Source organism: Eublepharis macularius, chromosome 2, assembly GCF_028583425.1.
Source record: "Eublepharis macularius isolate TG4126 chromosome 2, MPM_Emac_v1.0, whole genome shotgun sequence".
Taxonomy (NCBI): Eukaryota; Metazoa; Chordata; class Lepidosauria; order Squamata; family Eublepharidae; genus Eublepharis; species Eublepharis macularius.
Genome location: NC_072791.1, coordinates 165758152 through 165785105, shown reverse-complemented (window position 1 = coordinate 165785105; position 26954 = coordinate 165758152). Strand labels below are relative to the sequence as shown.

The following is a 26954-nucleotide window of genomic DNA, read 5'->3' as shown; positions in this document are numbered from 1 at the left end:
ACTGAAATTAACAGGATTCACCTGGGTATAAATCTGGGCAGAATTACAAGCGGAACTGCTACCTTTATTAACAATATTAACATTATTCTCAAGCAGACAATTTATTTTTTGATTGAGAAAATCATCTTGGATGCTTCGCTTGAGACAGTTTACAATTGTAACATCAGCACCGTAATTCTTTCAGTGTTAACAGCTTTGATTAAAATATGATTAAAAATTCTACATTATTAATTTCCATTTAATAAGCTCACCTTATTAATTAATGGCTTCTGCATCCAGAAAAAGCACATTTTCCAGCACTAAAAACCTGGAAGACTGTTTGAACTAGAAGACAAAAAACTAACAAGTCAAAGGCAAGGCAGGCGCCTTTGGATGTCAACAGGCAGCAATGGTGAGATCTACTCCACACAACAACACTTTCCAGCTGTGCAGAAACTGAACTGTTATAATGAGTGGCATTTTCTTTGGGGAGATGTGTTAATAAGAGAAACTCTTGGAACTGACACTGCTACACAAAAATAAGAGAAGAGGCTTAAGGGAAGACTCCACAGGCAGTGCAAGAATTCCTAGTAAGTCAAGGCACGAGAAGCTTTGTTCTCCCCCTCCCCCCCCCCCGCCCAAGTTTCTCTTTCATCACAGATGAGCTTCTAACATTCTAGATAATCCAGTGCTCAGAGTGATGTTCCTGAGATCCAAAGTACTTTAAGAACCAGTGTTATGCAACTTCCATTCAATAACCATTCTGCTTGCAAAAAAAACAGTATCAAATTTAGAATTTTTGGGGGGGAGTGGGTGTAAATGAAAACATACTTGATTCATGAATCATATCCATGTGCACCACTGGATTTCCATGGAGGAAGGGTGGGATATAATTATGTGGAATTGTGCTGGGGTGTTGCAGCTTTTATTCAACTGTCTGTATATAAGTTATAGTGCCATTCTCTACAAAATGCTCACTTGTCTTGTGGCTATAGAAGCAAAGTGGAAAACAATATGCTCCGAGTCATTGGTTTAAAAACCAAGAATGGTGGGAAGCAGCATTCCCCCTTCATTCCCCAGTCAGCAAAAAATGTATGCAATGGGAACATTAACATGGTTTAGCCATTAGCCAGAGATTGTATGGCTTCCAGGAGTTTGATTCTCTATATCTCCCAGAGAATTCTGCTATGAGTTTATGTAACTATAAAAATAATTCACACTTTTCAGTTTGGATTTCTGAAAGTGACCTTCCCTTCCCTTTTCCTTTAATACCCCTTCTCATTTGTGTGCCAGATTTCTTACATTGCCAATTTGAGAGCAGCGCCTGAGCTTTCTGATTTATATCCACAATTATTATCACCACCCATAAGTTAATTGTTTTAAAAGCATGCTATGATGCTCCCTCTTTTTGACTTAAACCACTTAAATGGCACTAGAGGTGTTTTCAAATTCAAAACCAACAAAATATTTTATTTAACATACAGGGCAAAGGACAGATGAAATCAGGAGTTGAAAATTTCTGAAGAAACTCAATATAGATAAACTCCAAGGTAAAATGAGTACCTGCACAGACTTTCTTATGTTTCAGACTAATGAGAGTTTTTTAAGCTCTATTTCAAGCGGTATCTTACTATAACTCAATTTCTATATGTTACATGCAAACATGTGTCCTGAACTGCTTCTAGGCCAGACTTAGAAAAGAAGCAGACGGCAGAGTCCAGTGACAAAAGGGTAAAACTTACTGGTTTATTCGAATAGATGGAAGAGAGTGGGTAGAGAGTGTAAGGCCCCTCAGAACCCAAGTGCTCTTCAAGGTTTCAAAGCCATTACATGAACTTTTATCACCTTTGGTTCTTTAGCAGAAATTATACATTCAATAAGTTATTGGTCCAGTTAGTTTCGTGTATATATGACCGAACATCATTCCACTGGTTTGGCATAATTAGGGGTTGTCCCCTTATTCAATTAACACTTGCAAAAGTTGTTTATCATTTCAAAGAACAAACAGTCCTTTTCTGGCACCTGTAGTATCAATAAAGTAACTATCCGGTAGCTGTGTGTCATCCCCAAGGCCTTCAGTTTGCCTGTTCCCATCCCTTAACACTACAAGAATCCATTGTTAGTCTTCGATCTGTTACCATCAGCATAAACAAGTACCCCAATATGTAGCATATGCTTGGCTATTCATCTTTCCCAAGAAGACAATGAAGACAGTTTAGCTAGAGCTAGTACTTGTACGTTGTGATCAAGGTTTGAACGTATCTCTTGTGACTTGGCAGAGACAAGGCAGGATGGGCAAGTTGTTTTGTATCTCTAGAAGGCACTTTCGGCTTTACAGTCAACCCAGGCCAAAATGCAATGCTAGAGAGATGAAGACAAAGGGCCTCTTTCTTGTGTCTGTTACAGAGTGTTAGGCCAATAAACAGGTATATTAAAGCTAAATTCTTCCAAAGTTATGTTCCTTCTATTCTATGGCTATGCTATATCTAGTACTTCATATATGTCACTCAGCTGTTCTGAGAGCTTCTGCTTACTACTCCTTGGGGCAGATTTGAGTGCATCCTACATATATTTGCCACAGAATATGAGTATATTGAGACTCATATTGATGTAATTAAGGGGAATCTGAATTTTGTTGGTGTGTTGTATTATTGCAGGGTATGTTAGGGGATGGAGGTTGGGGGGGGGGGGTGAGAAAGAAGACCGGGATGGAGCTGGGGATCCCAGTGCTCTGGGCTCGAGGGAGGTATGGCAGTGGGACAAGATTTTGGAAGGGAAGGCCACGGAGACATGGCAGGGCTCGGTGTCCTTCCAGCCTTCGTCCCATCCCAAGGTATACTGGTTGTGGGGCTAGGAGGATGAATTACCTCCCTCCAGCACTGATGTTGTGTAACACCAGGTCTATCAATAATAAGTCCAAGACACTGCAAGATTTCTTTGTAGTGGAAAATGTAGACCTGGTATGCATGACTGAGACCTGGGTGAGGGATGGCGAAACAGTTGCCTTGAAAGAACTGCCCCCCGCTCCAGCTTTCTCGGTCCTTCACCAGTCCCGGATGGATGTCCAGGGAGGAGGGGCTATTCTCATTTGGGAGTCTTTCTCCTTCAGGGTGCTCCCCGCACCAAAGATCACTAGCATTGATTGTGTTGGCCTGACGTGGGATGCTGAGGAGAGCTTAGCTATCTGTTTGGTGTACCGGCCGCCTAGCACACCAGCAGCTACCCTGTCGAGCCTGTTGGAGGTGGTGGCGGGGTGGGCTTTGGAGCACTCTAGGCTGTTAGTCTTGGGGGACTTCAATGTCCATGTAGATGATGTCACCTCCTCACAGGCTGCGGACCTGGTGGCAGCACTAGGGCTCTCCCAATTTGTTTCAGCTCCCAAACATCAAGCGGGCCACACGCTAGATTTGATCTTTGGGATGGGGATTCAGGTGGACCTTGATGCCACTGAGGCAGTGCCATGGTCGGACCACCATCTGGGAGTACCAGCCCCTCCCTGCACAGGCAGTGAGCTGATTTATGCTCGCCTGCGGAGACTAATGGATCCAACTGGTTTCCAGAATGCTCTGCGGCATCCAGTGCCCCTTGGCGGTTCATTACATGAGCTGGTGGTGGACTGGCATGGCTATCTCTCCAAAGCCATCGATGAAATCGCCCCCCCCCCCCGTCACCCTCTCCACTCCCGTGCCAGACTGGCCCCCTGGTATATGGAGGAGCTACGACGGTTGAAGCGGGAGCTGAGACGGCTGGAGCGAGTGTGGCAGCGGAGTGAGTGCGAAGAGGCAAGATCATCTTATAGACCGTTTATGAAGGCCTATGAGGTGGCTGTGAAGGTGGCAAAGAAGGAGTATTATGCTGCCTCCGTAGCGTCTGCTAGCTCACGCCCGGCAAAATTATTTCAGGTAGTTCGGTCCTTGGTCTCCCTCTCTCAGGGAGACTGCCCAATTAGAAATTCGGCTATTAGCTGTGAGGCTTCTGGGAGATTTTTTGCAAAGTCCTGTCTCTCCACCGCGACCTGCCAACCACGGTTGATACAGTAAAGGAACTGGAGACCCCTTGGCCGTATTCTGGTCCAATTTTAGATCACTTTGGTCTGGCCTCCCAGGAGGATGTTGACAGGATCCTGCGGCTGGTGAGGCCTACCACGTGCCCCTTGGACCCCTGCCCCTCGTGGCTGGTTAAGGCCAGTATCGATGGGCTGAGGGCCCCGTTGGAGGCCATTATTAATCTATCATTGAGCTCTGGAGTTTTTCCCAGGGCATTAAAGGACGCTGTAGTGAGGCCCCTCCTGCAAAGGCCAACTTTGGACCCCACCAATCTGTCCAGTTACCACCCAGTCTCAAACCTCCCATTTCTGGGTAAGGTGATTGAGTGAGTGGTGGTGGAGCAGCTGCAGGGTTTCCTGGATGTGGCATCGGTCCTGGACCCATTCCAGTCTGGTTTCCGCCCAGGTCATGGGACTGAGACAGTGTTGGTCACCCTCACAGATGATCTCCACAGGCATCTGGATCAGGGCGGGTCAGCACTGCTGGTGTTGCTAAACCTCTCAGCAGCGTTCGATACGGTTGACCATGAATTGTTAACCCACCGTCTTGCTGATGTGGGGATTCAAGGGACTGTTTTGCAGTGGCTTGTCTCTTTTCTCCACGGTTGGGGACAGAGAGTGGCGCTGGGGGAGAGGTTATCAGCACGTCAGTCTTTGGTGTGCAGCATCCCCCAGGGGGCGTTACTCTCCCCATTGTTGTTTAATCTCTACATGCACCCTCTCGCCCAACTGGCACGGAGGTCCGGACTGGGTTGACATCAATATGCGGATGACACCCAGTTGTATCTGTTGATGGACGGACGGCCTGGCTCTGCTCCCGAGGCCCTAAGTAGAGAATTGGGGGCCATGTCTGGATGGGTGAAGCAGAGCAGACTGAAGTTGAACCCTACAAAGATGGAGGTCCTGTACCTGGGCCGTGGGGGGATAGATATGGGGATTCAGCTCCCAGCCTTTGAGGGGGTACCACTTGTGCCTGTTTCATTGGTCAGGAGCCTTGGTGTGACGCTGGACTCCTCCTTGTCAATGCAGGCCCAGAACAAGGCAGCTGCCAGAACTGCCTTTTTCCATCTTCAGCAGGCCAGGCAGCTTGCCCCCTATCTCTCAACCCATGACCTAACAACAGTGATCCATGCAACGGTCACCTCCAGATTAGATTACTGTAACTCGCTCTATGCAGGGCTTCCCTTGGGCCTGACCCGGAAACTGCAGCGGGTCCAAAATGCTGCTGCTCATGTCCTGACAGGAATTTCATTCACGGCACATGTGACTCCAACTTTGCAGCAGCTGCATTGGCTCCCCGTGGAATTCCAGATCAGGTTCAAGGTTCTGGTTCTGACCTATAAAGCCCTAAACGGACTGGGACCTGCATACCTGAGGGACTGCCTCTCCCCATATGTACCTCGGAAAGCAACACCTACTGGTGGTCCTTGGCCCCAGGGAGGCTCGGCTGGCCTCGACCAGGGCCAGGGCATTTCTGTCCTGGCTCCAACCTGGTGGAACTCTCTGTTGGAAGACACTCGGGCCCGCCAAGATCTTGTATCTTTTCGGCGGGCCTGTAAGACAGAGATGTTCCGCCAGGCATATGGTTGAGGCCAGCACTGGATCCATCTAATTAGCCTCTCTGCCGGTCTCCTGCCAGTGGGGGGGAGCATATGGTCCATCTGCCTCTCCATGCTTGAGGAGTTAAGAGGTTCACCATCCCACACCTCCACCCTTTTCTTCCCTTGTATATGGTGGGAAGGGTGCACTACCTGGAATGTTGAAATCCATGTTGGTACTGATTATATTGGTTTTATTTGTTGTAATTTATCTATGATTGTAACCTGCCCTGACCCTGCTTGCGGAGAGGGCAGGCTAGAAATCCAATCAATCAATCAGAATTCAGAATACTGATGTGACGACATCCTGTCTACATATCTTTTTTTAAAAAAAATAATAATTGTACTGATGTATGCCTTATATTGCCTCCACGTACAATCTATACTTCATGTACATATACATAGAGAATAAATTTAACAATCCGTACATCCAATATAAACTTGTCTTCCCCCTTTTCTCCCCATCCCCCCAGGAGGAACGACCATAAGAATCATAGGCTTTATATCTTTAACCATGAACACACTCTTTCAAGTTTCGTTAATATGATTTGGTTGGTCTCTCCTCCTCTTACCCATCTTATATATCTAGACCATTTCTTCCTTATCATTGACGTCTTATTTTTCCATGTCTTATCCTGTTTTAGTATCGATAAAATGTCTGATTGGATCCATTCATACCAATTCCATCTTTCCAAAGTCCATTTGGAGGCATCTTTCCATCCATACGCTATTACAGCATGGGCAGCTATAATCATGGCTTTTAACAATTGCTGTCTGTTTTCCTGTACTTTATTATTACTCCAGATGCCCATAAATAGCATCTCCCCATTTAAATTTATCTCAACATCACAAAGCTCCTTCACCTTTCCCAATATCATTTGCCAGAATACTGTCTACAGATCTAGAAGCTGTAACTTAAATGTCATACTTCAAAACTTCTTTTCATTGTTTTTGTTTGTTTTATACTTTCATTTTTATAATTGGGGCTTCTGGGACTCAAGAGTGTCACCTGGCATTCACGTGGCCTACTATGAGAGGATTATACGCTTGAAGGAACCACATAGCAGGCTTGATAAAAACAACTAAGAAACAGGTTTATTTAAGTGGTACGTGTGGCTGAGCTGTTTCTTTGTTTTCCTTTTTTCGAGCCCTCTCAGTATTACAGTAACAAGTTACTGGAGAGCTGGGGCCTGAGAACACATAATAGTTACAAATCAGGATTCTTGTTTGACAAGTTTAGACTTATAACATGGAACAAAAACCCTACCATTCTTCAAAATACATTAAATTCTTAAGGGGCTCCCTGTCTGACCAGCACAGCTCCTAATCCTTCTCCAACCAAAATCTAACAACCATCAACTCTTGTCAGTTGACCAGCAGTTAAACTGCCAAACTCCTCTTTTTTTTTCTTTTAAACATTCCAAACCACCATTTGAAAGTGATTGGCTGAAGTTCCTGGTGGAACCTGAAACAGTCCATCAGACATGTTTTTAAGGTTAGCAGTATTTCTTGAGCTGTTCCTTTGGAGGATCTTTCCAAGGGTCACTGGCCTCTAAGCCTGCCTTGGGCAATGCCATATTAGTGCATATTCTCCAGAGGACAGGAGAACGACACAGGCCGCTTTGTGTCCCTGTTGGAGAGCAAGGTAGGGTAAAAAATTAAGTATAAATAAAAGACAGCTACTTTAGGGTACATTGATGGAAACTTATTTATATTTTTATTGAATTATTTATATTCTACCTTTCCCCACAGCTCAAGGAGGCTTACAAGTCACAATTTAAACATTACCATTTAAAACCAACAAAATAAAGCCCCAGAAAACTCCCCCCTCGAAAAAGATGCCATGAAACTTCATGTAAGCTCCTCCAAGAACACCTTCAAAATATTTTCAATCCATTATCAAATTGAGTTAATGGCAGTGGGAGAGGCTGTCATTCCGTGGTATCAATTCATATAACATAGCCCTCAGAGTGCTTTCTGCTAAACAATGAAAAGGTAAACAGATTCTGCTGGTAGCATGATGATTCATATATGTAGCTCTCTTATGGTTTTAAATATGTTGATTTATATGTTTTTAGGCTTTGCATATAACTTGTAAGCCACCCTGGTACCAGGATTTTTTCAAAAGAAAAGGCAAGGTATAAATAATAAAAACGAATTGTATTTCTATGAGGAAAAAGAAACACCAAGAGGTATAGTGAGATAATGTGAAGTCAAGCTTCAATCAGAAACAGGGAAGCCACTCAGATAGCCTTTCACGTCTTCCATGGTTGAAAAACAGAGAACATGCTCCGTGACAACAGATAGGCTACAGCCTAACAGTTTTATTTTATGACAGGGACTTATATCTGATATACTGCATGCATCTGAGGGGACAGCTTAACTACTCAATCCCATAAAGAAAAAATACATTTGTTTTGGCATACTTACTAAAACTTTTCATACCAAGAAATAGAGTAGTCTTAATAAATTGTATACTACATCATACTTTCAAAAGTCAACCCCCCCTCCCCTGCCCATAAACAGAATCACCAGCTTTGATTATTACCAGTTTTATCTTCCTCTGAAACTTGATAGTCTAGAATGTAAGCAAGTGGTACAACCAATATAGCAGCTCATGCAAAGATGAAGGGTTATTTGATGAATTTAGGAGCACTAGATAGAGAGAACCCTAGCCTTTTCACTTCACTTTTCCTTTAAAAATAAATCCACTCTGAAATCCAAACGATTGAAGCTCAGAAAAAGCTGCACAGATCTACTTCATTTTCTTTAATGAATTATTTTAATGTAATTCAAATATCTGTTAATGCTTGACAAAGGTAAAGAAAGACACAGGTAGTTTGGATGGGACAGAGTGGGCATTGGAGAATTAATCGATATGGGGAACAAGGGAACAAATAATTATGCTTAAGTCTAAAGAAAACTTTAAATGAACGATTTCTGTGTTCACAGCCACACAAGCCAATCTCATGAGCATGATAATGATATTCAACCAGTAGATTTTTAGACCACTTCACAGCAACATCAAAGTCATGGACATGCAAATCTGAGTTCTAACCAATCTTCTAGCTTTCACATTTCTTTTCTTACTCAAAATCTCTTTTTACCAGTTTCTACAGAAATGCTTTCCCCCTTCTCACATCTCACCTTAAACCTTCAATGCTGTACCTTATTTCCCCCAAAATGCTTCAAGCACTTCCCTTTCCATGGATACCTCCACTGATAGACCAAAGAACATTCCTGAACTGCCAACAGCCATAATTCCCATGTTTTAACATAGAAATATTCAACGTCTCCTAGTCAGGAAATCCATATTGCTGCAACTTCAATATACAGGGAGGACATCCAACATTAGAATTTGAAATTTCCATTATGTTTTGGATCGAATCAACAGAAATGATTGTAACACAAGAAAGCTTTAAAAAATTGTCCCAAAACACAGAATGGCAAAGCTTCTGGATAGACAGTTACTTCACAAAGTGCTTCTGGGTTAAGAAGACCCCACACTCAAATGTTAATATCATGGGAAAATTTAAACACAGTTCAATGAACACAAACTGCAGTGCATAAGAATTTATGGAACTGCAAGAAGGAACTGTATCACCAGCTTTAATAGTTAGCCTTCCATTTTTAATCTAGGCCTGATATAGTGAATCTTTCCCATGTTATTTAAAACTGACAAGCCATGACAAGTACGTGTTATATGCAGTGCTAGATTATGATGTCTTAAGTTTCTGTATCTGCTTAAGAGCCCCATATGAGACAGACAATACTAACATATTATTCTCACAGTAAGGACCCTAAAAATAAATATGAAAACTTTGTTTCTGCATCTTCACCTTTGATAGATGCAAAGAAAAAACATACAATCTATTATTTTTTAAGGAGGCCCTAAATTGTACCTAACCTAGCCTAGCTTTGGTTATTCTAAATCTCAGACATTATTAATTCAGCATTCCAACATCTCCTGCTCTGCAAATCATGCAAACATCAAACGCCTCAGCACGGACTTTCTAATTAAATCATGGGAAAGCTTTGATAAAAAGTAAGTATTCCCGTCATATCATTTGTAAGGTCTTATGTTCTTAATTGAGCATGCTTTGTGTTAATTACATGGTGAGCCTCGTGCAATATCCTGGAGAGAGAAGAATGAATTCTTATTGCCTCAGCATGCCTTTGAGAAATGAGATGGTTTTATTAAGAAGTCTACCAGCATTCACTACTGGATGGACACTTGTTCAAATCTGATTTTTGAATTCAATTGAAATCGTGCTTTCCTGCAAGAGGCTCCAAGTACAGAAATGTGTATAATTATGGACATGGATCCTGAGCAGCATTTCCATGGGTGCAAGTATTTCTTCCCTCAGAGCACAACTTTCTCATCTCCCCCCTCTTGCTGCACTCAAAAGCTACCCCCTATCCCACAAGAACAGCATTTGGGGAGGCATCTGAGGTTCCAGCAGGTAGTTTAAAATTCATGCTGTGCTGGTGAAAATCTTTTCATCTACAGAAATGCTTCTCTCAATCGAAGTCAAGGTCTCTAATTAGGTCTTCCAAAATGCCCTCCAGTAACATATACAATGTTATTCTCCAAGTACCCCTGCCATGTTGTCAAGCTGAATGAGAAAGAGTAAAAATAAAGACCACATTCCAACAACTGTCTGCATTAAGCTTAAATTTTATTTAATTGTATTTAGTTAGCATTAAGTTCACTAAAAGAAGCATCACAAGTCTACAACAAAAACAGCACGTAAAACCAAACCTTCGAAAGAACCTAGTGTTTTATTTTTTAAAAAAATCTTAACAGGCAAAACAATAAACAAAATAAAAACCAGCTAGTAAAAGCTATAGAAGCTACTGGGTGGAAATTAATTGGGAGGGAGTGCCACAGCTAAAAACACCTTACTCTTTCTCTCCAGGGTAAGGAAGATGTTTGTTGAGCATCAGGCTAAGTGCCTGTGCAAACATGAGGGCTCTGGAGCCTGGGCAGCTTAACAATTTTAACATTTCAAAAATATCTTTCTGCAAACAAAAGAACAAGTTGATCTGTGGATGGAGAGCTGTGTTTGCATATTAATGAGATGTTTTGCTGGTGTGAGATTTGTTTATTATTTAAATGGACAATGCTTCTCTTCAGGCATGAAAAAGCTTGACGGGTAATACTTTCAAACAAGCTATCAGTAACTATAGAAAGCAGCCTACTGAATGATTAAACAGTTTCCTGAGCACATGAAACTGCTTTACTCTGTCAGACCTTTGGTCTATCAAGGTTAATGTTGTTTACTCTGACTAGCACCAGTTCTCCAGGGTCTCAGGCAGAGGTCTTCCGTATCACTTACAATCTGATCCTTTTAACTGGAGATGCCACATACTGGACCTTCTGCCTTCAAAATCAATGTTCTACGGGGGGCGGGGCGTCGTGAGCGTGCATGCCAGACGCGTGAAGTTCAGGCTCCTGACTCAAACTCCCTCCCGACTGATTTAATCAGCTTTTAACCCGAGCTCTTCATAACAAATCATGGGCAAAACAGGAGGTAATAAAAATAAGACTTCAGAATTGACCGTACAAACGGTTAAAACCTTTTTCTCACCATCTGAATCAAAGAACGGGGCTGAGATGGAGCTGCATGCTGCAACCAAGATGGCTGCTGCCCCTGCCAGTCAGAAGGCAGATTACAAAGAAATCCAGGTACTGGAAGCTCATATTAATCTTAAACTAGATCAACTTGAGGAGAAATTTGCTAATCGGATGGAAAAGTTGCTTAAGCCTATGAATGAGCAGCTAACCCTCATTAATGAAACTCTTCAGCAAGTTACTAAAACAGCTGACTCAGCGTTAGACCTCAGCCTGTCTTTGCAAAAAGACGCGCGCATAATGCAAGCAAATGAATACTGGCTGAAAAATAAAATCATGGATCTAGAGAATAAAATAAAATACAATAATTTGAAATTCCGTGGATTTACAGAGTCAGACGAAGGCACAGCAGATTTAACTGCGTTCTTATCAGGCTGGCTTGCTCATGAGCTGCAGTTGGAGAAGGGGGTGGCACCAACCATATTGTCTGTTTACAGGCTGGGTTCCCCTCGAAATCTGAGAGCAAATGCTAACAGAGACATTGTTGTCCGCTTTTTGGATTCCCGTACCAAAGAAAAAATCATTCAAGAAGCAAGGCAAAGAGGCACGTTTTCTTTTCAAGGGAAAAAAATACAAGTCTTCCAGGACCTGTCGAATGAAACACTGCTGCATAGGAAAGAGCTTAAGCCTGTCACCTCAACGCTAACTAAAGCAAATATCAGATACAAGTGGGTGTCATCGACTAAGCTACAGGTTGCACATCAAGGCAGAGTTCTTCATGCAGTGGATATAGTCTCTGGCCTGAAACTTCTCACCGATTTGAACTTGCCAACCCAAGACTTGATCGTCAACCCAGCAGAAAACATCTCGGCTCAAAACCTTCCCACTCAAGAGAGACGGATCACAATCCCCACGAAATCATCTTCTTGAGCTAGAGATTGTTCACCAATGTCTCCTGTTTGACTCGGCTTTTGATGCGAAGAGCTTGCAAGGAATAAGGGGGGTGGGGGAGGGGGGGAAGGAAAAGAGGGGGGAAATTTTGGCGTGTTTCTTTTTTGTCTGAGAACTGACTGTTCTCTTCTGTCGCTACCCTTATCTTTTTTCTTTCTTTCTCTCGCTGCCCTTCACCCTTTCATCTCCAGCTATTTCATCTTTTTCTTGCCAATCTGTGGTCGGGGGGGGGGGGAGTGGGAGTTACCTGTTTTTCATTCTAGTTCCCAAATTTCTTAGGGACCTCCAGATATAGGGAGGTAAAGATTTCTTTCCTCCCTATTAGTAGTACAGGAAATTTCTTTCTGTGCTTCTGGAGGGGTTAGCTCTTTGGTTTCAAGGAGCTATAGTTTAGGTTAGTTATGTCTAAGTTGTTACTGGTTGGGGGGTGTTTTGGGTTAGTTGGTACTGTTAATGTTTTCCCCTGGAAGGTCTGGTCATTCTTAGCTTCCTATGGTAAGCCGTGCAAGGTAAAGGAAGAAGCAATTCTTCATTCTAGAGCTGTATTTCTTTTGTCTGAGTTTATTACTTGTACTCTGCATCAGCTTAGCCTCTTCACAATGTTAGGTCATGACAGGGAAAATTAAAATTGTTACTTTCAACTGCAGAGGCTTAAATAACCCCATTAAGCTCAAACGTGTTTCCACAGCTTTAGCACAGCAGAATGCAGATATATTATTTTTACAGGAGACCCATTATAAAAAGGAAATGCCTCAGATACTGAAATCTAATAGATTTAATTTGCAGTTCCAAGCTCCTGGCTCCTCAAACGCAAGGGGGGTTGCAATTGTATTTTCGAAAAATATCAAATTTCAATGGGTAGACTCTGAAGTGGACCCTAGAGGAAGGTTCATATTTATCAAAGGGAACCTGGAGGGGACAAGGGTAACCCTAGCTTCGATTTATGCGCCTAATGATAAGCAACTTGATTTTTTGCATGAAACCTTTTCCAACCTATGTATGTTTGCTGAAGGTGAGATTCTGATTGGGGGGGACTTTAATTGTATAGCTGATTTAAATCTGGATCGGTACCAGAGGGATGGGAGACGTTGCAAGAAAATACCACGTCAACTGAAACTACAAATGTTGTTCGATAAATTTGCTTTTAAGGACGTCTGGCGAGCTCACCATGGAGTAGAGAAAGATTTCACTTATTTTTCAGCCCGGCATCAAGTTCATACCAGAATCGATTTTATTCTGGCCTCCAGTAAACTTTATCAAAATTTAATTTCTTCTAATATTGGGAGTAAAATCTGGTCAGATCATGCCTGGGTGGAAAGTCACTTGAATTTAGATGATAAAATAAAACAAGAAACTCATTGGCTATTAAATAAATCTCTTTTATTAAACCCATCTATACATAAAGAAATAGAGAAAGTACTTGAAAATTATTTTAAAGAGAACGTTGCAGGGGAGGTCTCCCAGGCAACAATTTGGGATGCTATGAAGGCAGTGGTCAGAGGGAAAATCATCTCAGTAGCCTCCTTCTACAAGAAAGAAAGAGAGAAATTCAGATTGGACATTTTAAGCAAAATCCAAGCACTAGAAATTAAGCATAAAAAATTTAATAATAAAAAAGTTTACAAACAACTTCTGCTTGAAAGAAAGAAGTTGGAATCTCTAGAGTCCTCTAAAATCAAGAAGAACTTACTTTTCTTAAAACAGAAATTTTGGCACAGAGGTCCTGGAACACTTCGCTTGCTTGCTTGGAAAGTGAAAAAAAAGATCTCAGCCCACCAAATTAATCTGATTAAAAAAGGCAATAAGGATTATACTTCCAATAACAGGGAAATGTTGGAAGTATTTTACAACTTCTACTCTAAGCTCTATAGAACCAGAAACCCATTTATATCTGATATTGACAACTTCTTAGCATCCTGCACCTCCCTAAAAAGTCTTACGCCAGCGCATAGGGAATTCTTGGAGTCGCCCATTTCTCTCCAAGAAATCACAGAGATTATCAAGAAGCTTAAACTTAACAAAACTCCCGGCAGGGACGGTTTTCCTGCCGAATTTTATAAAAGCTTCACACATAGTTTAGCAGAACCACTCAGGCTGACTTGCAATGCAATTCTTACCCAGGGCATCTTCCCTCAGTCATGGAATGAAGCCTCGGTCATTGTGATCCCCAAAAAAGGTAAAGATGTCACCCTCCCATCATCCTATCGTCCGATTTCTTTGCTGAATCAGGATGCTAAAATCTTTACAGCTATATTGGCCAACAGATTAAACAAAATCATTAATCATTACGTTCACCCTGACCAAACCGGCTTCATTCCACACAGAAACATGGCAGACAATGTGCGTAAATCTCTTAATATAATCAATCATTGCATTACCTATCAAATGGAGGCTCTCTTGTTGTCACTTGATGCAGAAAAAGCGTTTGACAGCTTGGAAACTAATTACCTTCTGAGACTCCTGTCAAAAATGGGTTTTGGCCAAACTTTTATACGATCAATCAGCTTACTTTATGCCAACCCTACGGCCCGGTTAAAAATAAATGGTATAAATTCAAAGGATATTAAACTTACAAGAGGGACCAGGCAGGGCTGCCCCTTGTCACCACTACTGTTCGCCCTTGCTATAGAACCTCTGGCGGAATCCATAAGACAATCAGCTGAGATCAAAGGCATTAGAATAAAAAGTCATGAATATAAAGTTTCTCTCTTTGCTGATGATATGGTTCTGTATATCTCTCACCCTTCTGCTTCATTACCTCCCTTGGAAGACAAGTTACATACCTTTGGTCAACTATCAGGTCTTAAAATTAATAAATCTAAATCTGAAATTTATCCTATTAATTTATCCCCAGACACACAAGCTCAGATAGCCTCCAATTATGAATACCAATGGATCAGCAAGAACTGGGTCTATTTAGGAATCACGATCCCTGTCAACCTAGCAAATTTAAAGGAATCTAATTTTAAAACCCTAGAACTCAAAGTTGTAGGTGAATTTAAAGAATGGAGCAAGTTGACTTTATCCTGGGCTGAAAGAATACAACTGGTCAAAACCATGATTTTACCACTTTTCTTATTTAATTTTCGTATGCTGCCTATTAATCTCACTGATCAAGATATCCGAAAGTGGCAAACTCTTATAAATAAATTTATTTGGGCTAATAAACGTCCTAGACTTAATTTTTCAACCATGAAACGTTCAACCAAAAAGGGTGGCTTGGCTATTCCAGACCTAAAATGTTATTATATGGCAGCACAGCTAGCAAACATAGTGCTTCTTTTGCATTCCTCAGATAGTTCAGACTGGACATATGCTGAAACTGCACATCTTCTTCCCCATGATATAAAGGATATAATTTGGACAGACCCTAAACACAGGCCTACCCAAACTCTTGCCAATCCATTTTTGAAATCTACTATATCTGTATGGGACAGGGTAAGAAACTATCTAGCTCCTACATCGTCACCACTATCATCCTTCCTGGACCAATCGTGGTTTCCACCAGGTCAGGATTTAATTTCATTTCAGCAATGGAAGGTAATTAAGAAATCTAGGATCATTGACATCACCAAACATGGGGCCATCCTAACTAAGGAGCAAATAGAAGGGGATACAGAGGTTGTGGTCCCTTGGTATCAATACTTACAATTATCTCACCGTATAGGCAGCCAATTATTTGTCGACTCCTGGAAACGGGAGTTAACAGATTTTGAACGTTTATTAAAAAAAATAGAACCTCATCGTAAAGGCCTCATAGCTAGCATCTATTCTAATTTAAACTCACAGAATGATCAATCCTCATTAAGGTACCAATTGAAATGGAATACGGACTGCAGTACCCCCTTAACAGAGGAGCAATGGTCCACAATATGGTCTGGCAAGCCCCTAAATTCGAACGCAATCAATATCAAAATGTCTTCTTTTAAATTGTTGTCGAGATGGTACATGACTCCTCAATTACTACACCAAATTAATCCCAATTTAACACCGCTCTGTTGGAAAAAGTGTGGTCAAATTGGTGACTATATCCATTTGTGGTGGTCTTGCCCCAAGATCCAATCATTCTGGGACTTAATTTCAAGGAAAATTAAGGAGATTACAGATTATGAACTGCTCATGACTCCAGAATCAATTTTGCTGGGTCTTTGGGAAGACCCTGTCATACCAAAGGTGCGGAAAAATTTAATATTTATGTTACTTGCTGCTGCAAAAATGCTTCTAGCAGCACACTGGAAATCAGACAAGCTTCCGAAGCTACAACAGTGGGTTCAGAAAGTATGGGATATTTTTATTATGGAAAAAATAGCAGACCACCTTCATTCTATTGATAAACCACAGTATCAGTCATCATTCTTTACGCAATGGTTGCCCTTTTTGAATTACTTATACAATACTAATCAACTGCCTAATGCTGATATCAATACTTTTAGCTTCTTAGCTATATTATGAGAATATCTCCTCACTGTTCCCCCTTGCACTGTTTTTGTAGTCTATTACATTGGCTTTGTTATTGTTATTGACCGTTCCAAGGTTTGTTTCTTGTATTATTGTTATATGTATTTATGAATATTGTAAATTGTAAAATGAAAAATAAATAGTTAAAAAAAAAAATCAATGTTCTACCACAGTATCACAGCCCCTCCTAGCCGCAGTATTAAAGTGGGGCAAAATAGAGCCACAAAGCATACTGTTAACTCACCCATTGGGGGGAGCTACTTGTACAAAGCAGTTGTTTCTGGCTTGCAGGGTAGACAATGTTTGGGAGAAGAGAAGCAATTACAGGCATAGCCAAACCTAAGATACCACCTCCTTTGGGTGGCAGCTTTCTCCAAAGTATACTTCATTAAAAAAGCAAAAGCTCAGCCCTAGTCATACCAATGTAGCAATCTGTTGATGAGAACAGTTTCAGTAGTGTGATGACTTGTTGCAAGAGGGAAAAACATAACCACCTTGAATAAAACAGTGTACACTCTGCCTCACATGAAAGCTTGTGTTAAGGAAGAAGCAATTTCATCCCTCAATGCTAGGCAAGCAGGCATACTGAAACACATTAGCAATGTGAGCCAGGCATCCATTCAAATAAAACCTTTCCTCAATCTGTGCTGCCGCCACAGGATTAAACACTTTCCGCGAGAGTCCTGTAATGAGGAACAGGTGGGCAGATGGAAGAGACAGAGCGGACATGCCATTGTGATAAAAGTAGCCTAGCGGAGCTGCACAGGCTGGGGAATGGTCATTCCATCCCAGATGAGTTCATTTTACATCCCAGTGGGGAAAAACAACAACAGCCCTTTGATGTGCTAATGCCTTGCTATTTGGCAAGTGGCTCTGGTGGGCTTTTGGGTTTTAAAACCACTTATCCCTATTGGGTAATCTCCCCCTGGCACATGTGGAGGGAAGCCCAAAAAGGAGCTTCCTCTGTGTGTGTGAAGATGTGCGTGTGATCCTGGGTGTGGTTAACTGTGGGTAGATATACAGAAGGACCAACAGCCATGCCTTACACACAGCTGCTTGCTTTCTCCAGCCTGGGGAGAAGCAAATGTATTGAAACTGTAATTCTCCATTCAGATCAGTGACCTTTTTTCAATGCCTTTTATTTTCTTAGCCTTTATCCTGTACTGTATTTATTCTAGGGCTGCGCCTTTCTAGTAATAAAGTTGTTTTAGTTAAGATGTATTACCTTAATTCCAACTAAACATCTCTGACCACTAGCCAATGCTACTGAGGGAACCCCTTGGGTACATCTGGACAGCTGCTGAGGTACAAGGGGAGGTCTTCAGCACAAGGTTGGCCAATATCCAGGGGTGGTGGCAAGCTATCGAATGGCAACTTCAGTGTCACGTCTGCTGGAGGGAAACCGATAGCAGCTCCCCATCCCAATCTCCCCATTGGGGCTGCCTGCCAGTGCCAGGATCACGCTGGGAGGCTTGGAAGGAAACATCATATTGAGGAAATGGTGGCAACGGGGAGGGGGGCTTTTCTGGGAGATGGCCTAAGTGCAGGGTGCAGCATGTTGGAGGCTTCTTACACTTGATTTAAAGATCATAAAAAGAGCAGTGCTGGATCAGACCATTGCTCCACCTAATCCAGCATCAGGTTTCTCATCATGGCCAACCATTACTCTGGAGGTACAACTACAGGGCACAGAGCCCAAGGCCTTCCCTTGAAGTTGCCTTCTGGCACTGGTGTACAAAGGTTCACTACAAAGCTTCCCTTTAGTCAACATGGCTGGTAACCATGTCTATCCCCTTTTAAAGCTGCCTGCGCCCGCATCCATCTTCTGGCAATAAGCTCTACATTTTAATTCCACATTAAGTATTTCCTTTTGTCTCTCATACATGAAACTGCCTTATACAGAATCAGACCATTGGTCCATCAAGGTTAGTATCATCTACTCAGACCAGCAGCAGCTCTCCAGAGACTCAGATAGAGAGGTCTTTCATATCACCAGATCACTTTAACCAGAGATGCTGGAGATTGAACCTGGGCTTTTCTGTATAATGAGCAAATGCTCTACCACTGAGCCATTAGCCATCATCTGCAAACCTGGCTACTAGTCTAATCATCCCAGATCCAGATCACTTATGAACAAATTAAATAGAGCCAGTCCCTGGCTGACCCTTGTGGGATCCCACTATTTGTTTCCATTCATTGTAAGTGTGGCGGAAAGGGCGCTGGCTCTCAGTCCAGGCAACTGAGCCGCCGTCAATAGCCTGCTAGCCCCGCTATCCACCTCCCATCATTCCTGGTGGGTGTGGCTCACATTCTCCGTCGCTGCCACCACTCACTGGTTTGTACACCGCCTGACTGAGGGGCAGTGAGACCCCTCCGGCTGAATTTCCATACTGGGAATTGAAGTACCCTATCTTTGGTTGGGCCCTGGAGAATTGGCAACCCAGCAAGGTCTAGCCTTATCCATTTCTCCTGGGCTCCCTCCCTTCTTGTAGCATGCTAAGTTGGGGGAGGTTATATAAGAGCACCACACAAGGTTCTTTATATTCAAAAAGTAATACAATAACTATATACAGAGCACTTGCACACAAAGCAGGTAAAGGCACAACACATAGGAGTAGACACCCCCCCCTTTTGTAACTCATAGGGCAGAAAATTAAACAGAAGAGAACCGCAGTCTGCTTTCCCTACCACACTGTTCCCTACTCTACCTTAAGGGGGTGGTGGTCTCAGGGAAGGTTCACCCTTTCTTTTCTTTCTGCTGCCTCACAGGCCCTCCACGTTGGGGCCTAGGCACCCTGGTTTCACCCAGCAGCAGGAACTTCTCCTTCTTCAACCAAGAAAGCAACTCCCCCTTCCAAGATGGGCTGGGTCTCTTTTTATAAAGGCTGCCCCACACCTTATTTTTCCCGCACTTTCTTGGCCCAGGGCAGCTGGGAGCTGTAGTCCAGGAAGAAGGGCGCCCCATACCAAGACTCCTGCAGGCCCCTCCCTGGCACTACAGCCCATTAAACCTCATGGGGAACATTTTTTTCTTTAAAACAGATTAACTGCAACCAGCACTCATTTCATCCTTGGTAACCATTTCGTTACAGTAAGAATCATCTGTTTATTTAATGCTTCCTGTTGTTTAAAGAATTTTTAATTCATAGGAGGACCTGTCCTCTTATCCAGTATCTCCATCCACTGTAAGAATAATCTGTTTATTTAATGTTTCCTGTTATTTAGATAATGTTTAATCCATAAGATCCTCTTATCAGGTGTCTCCTATGTTAACTCAGAGAAGTCTTTCGTGAAGTATCTTGACAAAAGCCTTTTGAAAGTTTAACCATATAAATGTGCACTGGGTCACTATTATCCACAAGTTTGTTCACTTTATCAAAGAACTCCAAAAGTTGGTGAGGTAGAACTTCCCTTTGCAGAAGCCATGCTGATCTTCCCTCAGCATGCTTTGTTCCTCTATGTACCTAATACAGTTTTATTAATTTGCTTGAGACAGATAACTAACCTATGATATCCTGGCTCCCCTCTGGAGCTTTTTTTAAAAAAATGGTTTAACATTTGCTACTCTCCAGTCTTCTGGTACAGTGAATCATTCTAGTGACCAGTTACATATATGAGTTCATAGATGAGCAACTCACATTTGAGTTCCCTAAGAACCCTCAGGTATATGCCATCAGGACGTGACTTACTGGTTTTTAATTTCCCCAGTAGGTCTAGAACTTCATCACCTCAATTTGGCTCAGCTCTTCAGACTCCCTTCCTGGAAATAGCAGCCTCTACCAATATGCAAACTAACTATTTCTCTGGCTGGTTTCCTGCTCCAGATAAACTTATTGGTTGTCTTTATGCATTTGCAATCCACTCCTCAAATTCTCTTTTCGCATGCCTAATTATTAACACACACTTCTTTTTCCAGACCCTGTGATCCATTATGTTCATTTTATTGGGGCTCCCTCTCACCGCTGTCACCACCCCGCTCAACACCCTCTCGCTGCTACCAGCTCCCCTTGCTTCCCTAAATACACCCCACAGCCAGAGGGAGCCGAGCGCACCAGTGGCGGCGAGAGGGAGTTGAGCGCACAGGAAGTGGTCAGAGGGAGACAAGCACGCTGGAAGCGGGGAGAGAGAGCGCGCTCCCCTTGCTCTCCTAAATGCACTCGGCTTCCAGAAGGAGACAAGCACGCTAGTGTGTGAGAGGGAACCAAGTGGACTTGACAAGATACCTAGAGAAAGAACTTCTGCCAGGGAGAAGAGGGATTCTTTCTCACTACATTTCCCACAGAAACTTGCGGGAAACTGACGTGATCTCCTCGTATTAAGCATTTCATCTAGTTTGGCTCTGAGTTGGCAATTTTTATAGGTTATCTTATGCAAAAGTCTAAGATTTTTTCATATGATAGCATAGATAAACTATGATTGGTTTAATGCTTAATTAAATATTCATATTTTCTATTGCATAACATTCTGATTAGCCAAAAAGTGATGTCACATCCAAGTTACAAAATAAAACTATGAATCTGTAAAAAATGACAGGAAGAGTTAAGTGAGTAGATCAGTATTGGTCCATTCTATGACTGGCAGACATTAATCTAGATACTGTCCACTATTTTTAATTAGATGTCAATGATTAAAGTACATCTGTGTTGGTTATACAAGTGAGAAAAAAAACCCACAACAGAGTTCATGCAGATTTCAGAAAGTTCACTAGAATACACGTGTATAATGTGCTTTAGTATAATGTGCTCCAATCTGTATCACTATAACAGGCCTTTAACTTTCTGCCTAATAACTGAAATTTTTCCTCCAAAATCATAAAATTCCATTTCCAACCTCCACTGGTGCCAATATACACCACAACCATTGACTCTTCCCCAGCAACATCAACCTATCTAGATAACATGTGATGACCACAACCCTTGGAGCAGGCAGGCAAGTCACCATGTGGTCAGAATGCCTGTCACAGACCCCCCTCATATTCCTAATAATCAAATCACCCACTACCAAAAGCTCACCTCCCTCCAATCCCAGAGAGATATCCTCAGCACAAGAGGATATTGGTCCATCATCTGAGGAATGGGTCCCTTTCTAAGTGAACACGTCCCTTCTCTTCGGTCTGGAGGGTCTGATGCCCTCCAGTTTCAAGACCCTCAATCTCCATGGCAACAGGAGAGGCATGAGCACAGGAGGGAGGATGTTCTAGTAGGTCCCAGAAAGTCTCGTCCACAAACCTCTCTCTCCCCCTCAGCTTCTTCAGGTCAACAACCCTAGCCTTAAGGGAACTCAGACTACAGGGGTCTCTCCTGCTCCCACTCATACTGCCTCACTGAACTCCCAAGCTCAGCTTCCCTGTTAGAAGCCCCTGTTCCTTGCATCCCAAGGCTTGCAAAGGGTGCAGCAGTAGGACCCCTCCAACTTGGGCAAAACAAAACAGAAGGATCCCAGCAGTCACATCCATAAATATTTTCCAGGGAATGCACAACAAGGTTGATGTAGCAGTCAAACAGTGGTTATATGACTGCATTTGCCCAAGGGTGATTGCCAGCAATACATGGTTATCAAGCTGCTTGAAATTAGCCCCATGGACCATGCCATGAGCAACACAGAGATAATGAAATGTTAATGTCTGATGATAGCTAGAGCAACATCTTGCTTTCTCCCAAGTCAGAAGTAAAACGGTAACCATAAGAAACAGACAGCCAATTTCATAAAAGGCAGAGCTGTCATTGCTGTAGGGAGAGCAGAAGGCAGCAGCCACAGCACAGCATGCCTACCAAGACCTGCCAATACATACGTTTTAAAGTTTTGTTTAAAAAAAGCTTATAGAGTGGGATATAAGAAGTAAAGCCAAAAGATCTCTCTGTTATAGAATATAGCTGCCAAACAAAACCATTCTTTGTCAATATTTGTAAAACAAATTGAGCCTCCATGGTAAACACCTCCACATCTGTGCAATTTGTTGCTTTGGCTTTGAGATCTACCAGGAAGCTACAGGGTATGCTTGCAACAGGAAGATCCATCCTGGGCAATTCTGGGAAGGCGGACTGCTTCAGAGTTCCTACAAAAACCTGCTCCCTTTGAGGCCAGTGACAAAAGACACTAGACCCTTCTGCACTTTGCAGCCGGGCTGGAGAAGCACAAGCACAATGAAAAGATCACTGCCTGGAACGTTTTTCAAGACAAAACCAGTAAGGAAGGAAGGAAATAAATAAAGCAAGCAAACCCAGGCTGTCAACAAACACACAACTTTTCATCCAAGAACGTTCTGGGAAACATCCCTGGAGGCACAGCCCTCCAGCCAAAAACCTGATTCAAGCCCTCAAACATTTTGCATTTGCAGCCCAATTCCCCATTCAGATCCTGCTTTCATTTAAAAACCATCTCATATTTTTAGCAGATATAGCCCTTTCTGCAAGGATGTCACACCCAAGGCTGAACTTAAACACACAATACTATCTTGAGAAAACATTTGTGATTTACACATCCAGCACCTCTGTAGGTTAAATGCCCAAGTTACGTACCAGAATAAGAATAACTTGCTCAAGGCCATCCAGTGACATTTTAGATAGTGGCATCACCATGTCAGATGCTATAATAAAAAGAGAAGTAGCAAAACCCCTGCCAAGAGGGCTTACAAGCAACGATCAACAAGACAAAAGATGAAGAGAAAGAATCAATGACAATGGCATAATGTATATATCTAATGTTGGTAATGAACGAGTGAGGGCAGAGAGGAAGGGTTGTGCCAAGATGGGCAGTTTTGAAAAAGAGTTTAAAGCATGTTGGTTAAGGCCATTCTCACTTGAACAGTGGTGCCAGATTCACAAATGCCTAGTACACTTTGAGTTGGATCCAACTGAATGCTTTCAAGGCCTAAAGTAGCAAAATTTTCTTGCCTCCCCAACCCCCTCAACAGCCAAAAATGTACTCCAAAATGCTATTCCTGATAATACCTGGTAATACCACAAATTCTCCACTGGATCCAAGCCAGTTAAAGAAAAGAGGTCTATTTGTTTTGTCAGTGCAACCATTTACCCATACATGTATATACTGGACAGGGGTAGAACCCAACCCAACCTTCCCACAGCACCTCTGGAGAATGAACAGAGGGCACTGTCATTCTAGAAAAGAGAGCTCGGAAAAGAATTTGAGGATATCCTCAGCATGTTTTAATGAATACAATCTACTTTTCAGGAAAAGCAGTTAGCAATATGAACCAAAATGCACATTGGTTTGTATCCTTGCATTCCAAAGACTTATTTATTTACACTAGTTATAGTCCACCTTTCTCAAAAAGACTCAAGGCAGTTTAATAATAATAATATTTGATTAATATACCGCCCTTCAGGATAACGTAACACCCACTCAGAGTGGTTTACAAAGTATGTCACTATTATCCCCACAACAAAACATCCTGTGAGGTGGGTGGGGCTGAGAGAGCTCCAGAGAGCCGTGACTAGCCCAAGGTCACCCAGCTGGCTTCAAGTGAAGGAGTGGGGAATCAAACCCAGCTCTCCAGATCAGAGTCCCGCGCTCTTAACTGCTACACCAAACTGGCTCTCAAACTGGCTTTATACCATGTGGGTCAATACAGTCAATTTCAATACACATGTAACAAGGTATACATATGCAAATTTGCAAAGATTTAATCCTCCGAAGGAAATGGGTTATTTTGATCCTGGAAGTCATTGAAAAAAATTGGTTTGCCCATTTTTTAATCAACCTCAAAGGGGTTTATTACAGTCACAAGACCAGTCAAGTAAAATACAGATAAAAAGAACAGTTTTTAAATACTTAAAATGGGTAAATACATAAAAGATAAAATCATATATATATGTATATATATCTAACAGTAAACACTCACTTCGTTAATTCACTTCCCAGCAATTAATGTTTCCTTCATCATGATTCCTTCATGATACCACTTTCTGAGTGCTGTCACACAGAATTTTGCAACTGCGTAAGATATAGTTCTCTGGCTATCCTCTAAAAGATATACCCCGAAGGGTTTCGGGACTAAAATCCATGCAATACTCTAATGGTTTAAATCTATAGAGTAGTGGGATAATTAATTGTATCCTTTCTTCTTGATAGAATTTGCAGTGCAAAAGTATGTGTGTGATATTTTCGACAACTTTATTTGAACAGGGACAATACCGCTGCTGCAAAGGCAGGCGGGAGAATCTCCCATACAAAACTGCAGAGGGGAATGCATCAAATCGTGCTCTAGAGAAGGCCCATCTACATCTTTTGTTTGTAATGTTCAAAAGATATGGTGATATGGTATAATTCAGTCCTTTTTAAAAGCTCTTATAGCTTAGAGGAAGCATTGCCTCATCATTTTGGGACTCTATATAAACTAGTCTTTGGGTGATTAAAGCTTTTGCTTTTTTTAAAAAAAATTTTTATTGGATGGGTCATTATACAAATATAAAAACATACACAGTTAACTTTCCATCATATTGTAATACCCCCCTTCCCCCCCTTTTCCGTTGACTTCCGACAGTTTTCCATTCCCTTTATTACCTCTTAAATAAAACCTTAACCAAGCTAAACTATTTATAAAATAATAATACCTATCTAATGATAAATACCATTATCTAACATTCCATATCTTTTAGTACTATCTATCAATAATATCCAATAACCTACAATATAATATGTCCCCTATATTAATAGCTATATACTACATTCTAAGAATGGGTCGTATTAATATATTTTATACCACTGCATATCTTTAGATAGCACTATTACATATATCTATCATATCTATAATGTTCAAAATTATTAATATCCTTTATATTGTTATCCAATTCATAACGTTATAACCTAGTAAATTATAACATATTATACCTACATATATCAATAAAATGGTATATTATCACAGACTAGATTTTTTACCTCTAATATAATATAATGATTACTACCTCTATATTAATTCAAAGTAACAGAACACTATCCTCCCCTCAGAAAGTATCCAAATACCACACTTTCCCTTTAATGTCCCACTTTTTTTCTATATAATTCTTAAATTTCTCCCAACTTGTTACATACTCTTCCATATCTTCCTCTCGAAGTTTCCTCGTTAGTTTATCCATTTCAGCCAAGCTCAATGTTTTTAAAATCCAATCTTCCACCGAAGGTATCTCTTTTGTCTTCCACAGCTGTGCATAAATTATCCTAGCCGCCGTAGTTATATAAAATACCATTATCCTGTCCATTTTGTCAAAGTCTTCTAGGTTCATACATAACAGTAACAATTCTGGGTTTCTAACAACTTTTTTCTTCAATATATCTGACATGGCGTCTACTATTTCCCCGCAGAATTGCTTCGCTTTTTCACACGTCCACCACATATGATAAAAAGAACCCTCATGCTTTCCACATTTCCAACATTTATCTGACATCTGACTATTTCCATTGGCTAGCTTTTTTGGCGTGAGATACCATCTATAAATCATTTTATACACATTTTCTCTTATCGTGGTACATGTTGATATCTTTATAGTATTTTTCCACAATTTCTCCCAAGCTTCCATCAATATATCTTTATTACAATTTATTGCCCACTTCACCATTTGAACTTTAACTATCTCATCTTCTGTAAACCATTTCAACAAAATCTTATACACTTTAGATATCAATTTCCCCCCCTTGCAGTAGACATTGTTCCAATTCTGAATTTTCCACTCTAAACCCTACTTTCCTCCGATCAGTGTCATACAAATCTTTTATCTGCATATATTGAAACCACCCATATCGAAATGGCAATTCATCATTATTTTTAATATTGTATAAATTCTGATCCACTCTAAGAATGTTCTGATATGTCATCCACTCCACTCCTTCATAGTCAATTTTTAGATTCACAACCTCTGCAGGTACAATCCACATTGGTGTTCTTTCATTCAAATACCGCTTGTATTTAGTCCATGCTGCAAATAGACTCCGCCTCACAAAGTGATGCAAAAACATCGCATCAGCCTTATTCTTTCCATACCATAAATATGCATGCCATCCAAAGGTTTTATTGTACCCTTCCAATATCAATAATTTATGATTTTCTAACAACGTCCAATCCCTCACCCAAACTAAACATATGGCTTCATGATATAGTTTCAAATTTGGTAGTTGGAGTCCTCTTTCCTTTGCATCATATAACACCTTCATCTTCACTCTAGGCTTTTTTCCTGCCCACACAAAGCTTAAAAATTTTTTTTGCCACTTTTCAAATTTCTTATTATTTATCACAATTGGAATTGTCTGCATTAAAAAAATTATTTTTGGTAACACATTCATCTTAATTGCAGCAATACGACCCAACCACGATAGATTTAACTTATTCCACACC

At 41.5% G+C, this 26954-nt stretch overlaps 1 protein-coding gene across 1 annotated transcript in view; it reads right to left on the bottom strand.

The window, feature by feature from the left end:
• PDIA5 (protein disulfide isomerase family A member 5) overlaps positions 1–26954 on the bottom strand; it is a 289332-nt gene that overhangs the window by 181410 nt on the left and 80968 nt on the right. The window lies entirely within an intron of this gene.